The sequence below is a fragment of the Pempheris klunzingeri genome, chromosome 4 (genome assembly GCF_042242105.1).
Source record: "Pempheris klunzingeri isolate RE-2024b chromosome 4, fPemKlu1.hap1, whole genome shotgun sequence".
Lineage (NCBI taxonomy): Eukaryota > Metazoa > Chordata > Actinopteri > Acropomatiformes > Pempheridae > Pempheris > Pempheris klunzingeri.
The window spans coordinates 836709-845000 of record NC_092015.1 but is presented as its reverse complement, the minus strand read 5'-3'; positions in this window follow the sequence as shown (position 1 = coordinate 845000).

Below are 8292 nucleotides of genomic sequence, written 5' to 3'. Positions count from 1 at the left end.
TTTGGTTTAACCACAAACAGCACACACACCAGACTACATTCACTAAAACAGGGATTTTAGCTCCACCAGTCTAAAGGGTCACAGCTGTAACATGTCTGTAGTGCTGCTGAGTATAAATATCAGTGTTAACATCTCTGATGAGCTCTCAGTGTCTCACACCTTCAGCAGCCCAACACAAATATCTCTGCACACACACACACACACACACACACTCACACACACACACACACACTCACACACTCACACACACACACACACACACGTGTTACTATGAACTATAAACAGACGACACCGTTGTCCTCCATTCAAACTGACAACATTCTGCCCAACAACAGGAAGTCACTGACCCTGTGTTCAGGGTCAGACGCTGACCTTTGACCTCTCTGTAGTCAAACCAGCCTCTGTATAAAGAAGTGTCAGTCACAGTGGTGGAGGTAGCGTACCTGTGTGTGCACCTGTCTGAGGTAGGAGAGTGTGTGTGAGACTGTGTGTGTGTGTGTGTGTGTGTGTGTGTGTGTGTGTGTGTGTGTGTGTGTGAGTGTGTGTGTGTGACCTTGACAGTGATGTCTCAGTTATATTTACAGTATTGTATATTTCCGTCCCACCAGCTGTGTGTCTCAGCTCTTTCAGCACCTCGCATTTCCGTGGTGACGTCAGGTTACAGGAAGGAGCCATAAAAACATCAGGACGGGATGCAGAAATGAACAACAACACAACAGCAACAACAATCACAACAACCACAACACAACAATCACGACAGCAACAACCACAACAATCACAACAGCAACAACACATCAGCAGCAACAACCACAACAACAACCACAACAATCACAACAGCAACAACACAACAGCAACAACAACCACAGCATCAACAACAACCACAACAATCACAACAGCAACAACAACCACAACAGCAACAACAACCACAACAATCACAACAGCAACAACAATCACAACAACCACAACACAACAATCACGACAGCAACAACCACAACACAACAATCACGACAGCAACAACCACAACACAACAATCACGACAGCAACAACCACAACACAACAACCACAACAATCACAACAGCAACAACACATCAGCAGCAACAACCACAACAATCACAACAGCAACAACACAACACAACAACCACAACAACCACAACAGCAACAACAACCACAACAGCAACAACAACCACAACAACCACAACAGCAACAACAACCACAACAATCACAACAGCAACAACAACCACAACAACCACAACAGCAACAACAACCACAACAACCACAACAGCAACAACAACCACAACAATCACAACAGCAACAACAACCACAACAACCACAACAGCAACAACAACCACAACAACCACAACAGCAACAACAATCACAACAGCAACAACAACCACAACAACCACAACAGCAACAACAACCACAACAGCAACAACAACCACAACAGCAACAACAACCACAACAGCAACAACAACCACAACAACCACAACAGCAACAACAACCACAACAACCACAACAGCAACAACAACCACAACAACCACAACAGCAACAACAACCAACTATTGATATTAGTAGTATTAGTAGTAGTAGCAGCATTAGTAATAGTAATAGTCGTACTATTTGTATTAGTATTATTAGCAGTAATGGTAGTAGCAGTGGTACTTGTAGTATTACTAGTATTAGTTTTTTAGCAGTAGTACCATTAGTGTAAAAGTACTAATACCACACAGTACAAATACTGTTACAGTAAAAGTACTGACTGGCTGGCTGGCTGACTGACTGACTGACTGACTGACTGACTGACTGGCTGGCTGGCTGGCTGGCTGGCTGGCTGGCTGGCTGGCTGGCTGGCTGACTGGCTGGCTGGCTGGCTGGCTGGCTGGCTGACTGACTGACTGACTGACTGACTGACTGACTGACTGGCTGGCTGACTCTCTGTCTCCCTCTGGTGGTTCAGCTGTCAACATGTTTGAGTGTAACTGATCAGAAACATTCGTCTGTATATGAAGATCTATCAATAATATTATTATGTATATGAGGACAGATCAATAAAAGATATTCAAAGCAATAAACGTCAATAAAGAACAATAAAAAGGTCAATTATTATTAGTGTTATTATTATTGTTTTTAGTAGTAGTTGTATTAGTACCTAGTATTACCACTAGTACTAGTACACAGTATCAGCTGTGTCAGTACCAGCAGTAGTAGTATACAGTAGTAGTACTAGTATGCAGTACTAGTTTACAGTACTAGTACATAGTATCAGCTGTGTCAGAGAGGACCTTCAGTACTAGTATACAGTAGTAGTATACAGTAGTAGTACTAGTACATAGTATGAGCTGTGTCAGTACCAGCAGTAGTAGTAGTAGTATGCAGTACTAGTTTACAGTACTAGTACACAGTATCAGCTGTGTCAGTACCAGCAGTAGTAGTATACATTAGTAATACTAGTATGCAGTACTAGTTTACAGTACTAGTACACAGTATGAGCTGTGTCAGAGAGGACCTGCAGTATTAGTATACAGTAGTAGTATACAGTAGTAGTACTAGTACATAGTATGAGCTGTGTCAGTACCAGCAGTAGTAGTAGTAGTATGCAGTACTAGTTTACAGTACTAGTACACAGTATCAGCTGTGTCAGTACCAGCAGTAGTAGTATACATTAGTAGTACTAGTATGCAGTACTAGTTTACAGTACTAGTACACAGTATCAGCTGTGTCAGTACCAGCAGTAGTAGTATACATTAGTAATACTAGTATGCAGTACTAGTTTACAGTACTAGTACACAGTATGAGCTGTGTCAGAGAGGACCTGCAGTATTAGTATACAGTGGTAGTACACAGTAGTAGTACTAGTACACAGTATGAGCTGTGTCAGAGGACCTGCAGTACTACAGTAGTAGTACACAGTAGTAGTACTAGTACACAGTATGAGCTGTCACAGAGGACCTGCAGTAGTAGTATACAGTAGTAGTACTAGTACACAGTATGAGCTGTCACTGAGGACCTGCAGTATTAGTATACAGTACTAGTACACAGTAGTAGTACTAGTACACAGTATGAGCTGTGTCAGAGGACCTGCAGTACTAGTATACAGTAGTAGTACTAGTACACAGTATGAGCTGTCACAGAGGACCTGCAGTACTAGTATACAGTAGTAGTACACAGTAGTAGTACTAGTACACAGTATGAGCTGTCAGAGAGGACCTGCAGTATTAGTATACAGTACTAGTACACAGTAGTAGTACTAGTACACAGTATGAGCTGTGTCAGAGGACCTGCAGTACTAGTATACAGTAGTAGTACACAGTAGTAGTACTAGTACACAGTATGAGCTGTGTCAGAGGACCTGCAGTACTAGTATACAGTACTAGTTCACAGTAGTAGTACTAGTACACAGTATGAGCTGTCACAGAGGACCTGCAGTATTAGTATACAGTACTAATACACAGTAGTAGTACTAGTACACAGTATGAGCTGTGTCAGAGAGGACCTGCAGTACTAGTATACAGTAGTAGTACACAGTAGTAGTACTAGTACACAGTATGAGCTGTCAGAGAGGACCTGCAGTATTAGTATACAGTACTAGTACACAGTAGTAGTACTAGTACACAGTATGAGCTGTGTCAGAGGACCTGCAGTACTAGTATACAGTAGTAGTACACAGTAGTAGTACTAGTACACAGTATGAGCTGTGTCAGAGGACCTGCAGTACTAGTATACAGTACTAGTTCACAGTAGTAGTACTAGTACACAGTATGAGCTGTCACAGAGGACCTGCAGTATTAGTATACAGTACTAATACACAGTAGTAGTACTAGTACACAGTATGAGCTGTGTCAGAGAGGACCTGCAGTACTAGTATCCAGTAGTAGTATACAGTAGTAGTACTAGTACACAGTATGAGCTGTCAGAGAGGACCTGCAGTATTAGTATACAGTACTAATACACAGTAGTAGTACTAGTACACAGTATGAGCTGTGTCAGAGAGGACCTGCAGTACTAGTATACAGTAGTAGTACACAGTAGTAGTACTAGTACACAGTATGAGCTGTGTCAGAGGACCTGCAGTACTAGTATACAGTACTAGTACACAGTAGTAGTACTAGTACACAGTATGAGCTGTCAGAGAGGACCTGCAGTATTAGTATACAGTACTAGTACACAGTAGTAGTACTAGTACACAGTATGAGCTGTCAGAGAGGACCTGCAGTATTAGTATACAGTACTAGTACACAGTAGTAGTACTAGTACACAGTATGAGCTGTGTCAGAGGACCTGCAGTACTAGTATACAGTAGTAGTACACAGTAGTAGTACTAGTACACAGTATGAGCTGTGTCAGAGGACCTGCAGTACTAGTATACAGTAGTAGTACACAGTAGTAGTACTAGTACACAGTATGAGCTGTGTCAGAGGACCTGCAGTACTAGTATACAGTAGTAGTACACAGTAGTAGTACTAGTACACAGTATGAGCTGTGTCAGAGGACCTGCAGTACTAGTATACAGTACTAGTACACAGTAGTAGTACTAGTACACAGTATGAGCTGTGTCAGAGGACCTGCAGTACTGCTGGTGTCCAGCAGGCGGTGCTGTGGCTCTTCTGTCTGATCTGAGGATCCTTCAGAGCTTCATGAGACGCTGCAGCTGATTGGTGGAGCTCTGATTCAAACTTTATCGATCACACTGACAGAGACAGTGATCAGACTAACTGTCACTATCAGGATCAATGAGAGAGATCAATGAGAGATCAGAGCGTGATGATCAAGGTCTGCTGTAACTGAACACACCACAGACGGACTGTCCCTTTAAGGACGGAGGATTACTGTGTATCTGTGAGTGTGTGTGTGTGTGTGTGTTTGTGTGTGTGAGTGTGTGTGTGTGTGTGTGTGTGTATCTGTGTGTGTGTGTGTGTGTGAGTGTGTGTGTGTGTGTGAGTGTGTGTGTGTGAGTGTGTGTGTGTGTGTGTGTGTATCTGTGTGTGTGTGTGTGTGTGAGTGTGTGTGTGTGTGTGTGTGTGTGTGTGTGTGTATCTGTGTGTGTGTGTGTGTCTGTGTGTGTATCTGTGTGTGTGTGTGTGTGTGAGTGTGTGTGTGTGTCTGTGTGTGTATCTGTGTGTGTGTGTGTGTATCTGTGTGTGTGTGTGTGTGTGTATGTCTGTGTGTGTGTGTGTGTGTATCTGTGTGTGTGTGTGTGTGTGTGTATGTCTGTGTGTGTGTGTGTGTGTGTGTGTGTGTGTGTGTGTATATGTCTGTGTGTGTGTGTGTGTGTGTGTGTGTGTGTGTGTGTGTGTGTGTGTGTGTATATGTCTGTGTGTGTGTGTGTGTGTGTTTGTGTGTGTGTGTATCTGTGAGTGTGTGTGTGTGATGAGTCATAAACACACCTGTGTTGCTGCAGCTCTGATACAGGTAGATGATGGAGACAGTAGATGGGAGCTGTGAACATCCAGCTGATGTCCTCTGAGCCGCCCACGCCGCTGCTGCCTTCCCATCATCCTCTCTGTTTCTGGTGTGTGTGTGTGTGTGTGTGGGGGGGTGATCTCCTTCAGTCCAACACGCTGTGGGGTCCACGTGTTTCAAATGTTTCTTAAATCGGGCGTTTTTTAAATAGGAGTCTGGTGCTGATAATGTTTTTCTCTAATCACAAACCAACAGTGACTTTTGTCAGGGACTATTTTCAGAGGCGGATGAATCCACATTCAGTGCTCTAATGAGTTTTCTGGGACAGCAGCACCCACAGTACTGAGTGTACTCTGTGAGTACTCTGTGTGTACTGTGTGTACTCTGTGTGTACTCGTGTGTACTGGGTTCTGGTGGTTTGATGGTTTCATGATCGTTTAAGTGTCCTGCTGACTTTCCGCTGCCCTCTGATGAAGCACTTTGTCTATTGATCAGGAAACTTACCTGAACTACACACACACACACACATAAACACACATACACACACACACACACACTGCGAGAGTCCAGGACTGAAGGACAGGAAATCCACTGTGGCAGCACCACAATCGATCCCACAGCTCATTAACACCCAGTAAGAGAGTGTGTGTGTGTGTGTGTGTGTGTGTGTGTGTGTGTGTGTGTGTGTGTGTGTGTGTGTGTGTGTGTGTGTGTGTGAGTGTGTGTTGATGTGCAGTCGTCACACTGACAGTATTCAGCAGATATTCTCTGGAGTCGGACTCTATCAGACCAGGATGAGTCTCCACCTGTGATGCTCCATTCAGACAGGATTAGCGTTAGCATTAGCGTTAGCGGTGCTGCTCTCTACCAAACTACCACCATCTGGTGAAATGACCGGAAATCTGACCCCGCAGACGTGGAGCTCACGTTGAATCCTTCAGAGTAACTTCCTCCTCCAGAGGACGTCATCATTTGTGACGTCCCTCCAGAATAAAGCTCCAGAAATCCGCTCAGAAACCAGAGAAGACAGAGGCTGCAGAACCTCATAGAGAACCTGTCTGTTTTTAAGGTTCCTTCCGTCTCTCAGTGATCCACTGATGGTTGTCTGTACGTCCATGTGTCCGCTGCAGACAGGAGCTGCTGACAGCCAGTTCGGCATACTTTTAATAGAGATCATTCAAATAAATGTATAGACCAGGAAGACAACACCTGTACCTACCTGTAGCTGACATTCCTGCTGCCCTTTGCAGGATCTCACTCATTGTGGCCACTAGCAGCAGTTCTACTGACTCCCAGGTTTAAGAGTGACCAGGAGGAGGTTTCAAACGGGCTCCAAAGATGGTTCAGGGGTTAAGTACAGTAATTCAACAGTCAGATGTCACGGCGAGCTGATGAAGAAGATCTTCTCAGTGTAAAACAGGAGATCAGAGAGAGGAGCTCATGTTTAAGATCTTCTGGCTTCAGCGATCTCATTCAGATGAAGTGAAATCTGGAAATGTGAGATGTTGGTGTTTGAGGCCCCGGCGTGAGCCTGAAAGCAGCACGCTGGCCAGATGACAGGAAGTGGCTGGTGACTGAGTGATGAAGATGCTTTTCTTCGCCGTCCTCTCCGTCTCCGCTCTCAGTCCCAGTGTGCAGGTATGAGGACGCAAATACACGACAGTAATTAAAGACGCTGACCTGGTTTTTTCTGCAGGGGGAGTGGACCTACATTCAGCAGCGTGGTGCGTTCACTGACACCTTCTCAGGGCCCGGTTAGCCGTGAGACCGTAGTAATCCGGTTCAGCTGCCGGACCCGAGTCAAAGCGAGTGGATGTGGAGGATTAGAGTGTAGAGCATCGTAAGCAGAAAGAGGAACGTGGACAGTAGCTGTAAACAGGAGGAACCTCTTCTCCGTGACCTTCATCCAAATGTTCAGGTTCTCTGGGTTCTCCGTGAAGCTGCGGTTCCTCTGGATTTGGTTCCGGCCACCGTGAGACTTTCTATTCGTCTGGAGTTATCCCAGTGTTCACTGGCTCCATCAGCAGAGGGAAAAGATTCCTAGTTCAGTTTCCAGCTGTTGTTCCTCTGATGGCGCACATCTGGTTCACTCCTGCAGCGACTGAATACTTCGGACAAAAACAATATATTGTTTTCCGTTTTCTGAAATTGAGACAAACAGAATGAGTCTGAACAGAAGCAGCTGGTGGGTGTCGCTCCACAGACCTGGCCTGCTACAGGAAGTGTCACAGCCGGCTACAGGAAGTGTGTCACAGCCTGCAACAGGAAGTGTGTCACAGCCTGCTACAGGAAGTGTGTCACAGCCTGCTACAGGAAGTGTGTCACAGCCTGCTACAGGAAGTGTGTCACAGCCTGCTACAGGAAGTGTGTCACAGCCTGCTACAGGAAGTGTCACAGCCTGCTACAGGAAGTGTGTCACAGCCTGCTACAGGAAGTGTGTCACAGCCTGCTACAGGAAGTGTCACAGCCTGCTACAGGAAGTGTGTCACAGCCTGCTACAGGAAGTAAAGTCAGAGAAGTGAAGTTATGCTGCATACATGACGTCTCCTCAGATAAAATAATTGATTCTCCCTGGAGATGAGCTCCAGCCTGTTGTTGAGCAGTTAGTTTTCTGATGACTCGTGATGTTCAGGCTCCTCTTGGTGGCGCTGGACTATTTTCTGCCACTAAACTTTAAACTTTAAACTTTGAACTTTGAGCCCAGAGGCGCTGAGCTGCAGCACCACGTCATGGTTTTAGTTTGTTGTTAGTTTTGACCCTGTGATGAACCTGCAGGAGTCAGTCGTCTCTACGATCCGTCCGAGTTGTCTGTGAACAGGCAGTGAGAGCTGCCGGAACCAGTGCTGGAAGAAGAAGCATCGTCTGCTGACGAAGGAGCCAACAGAGTGACTTCCT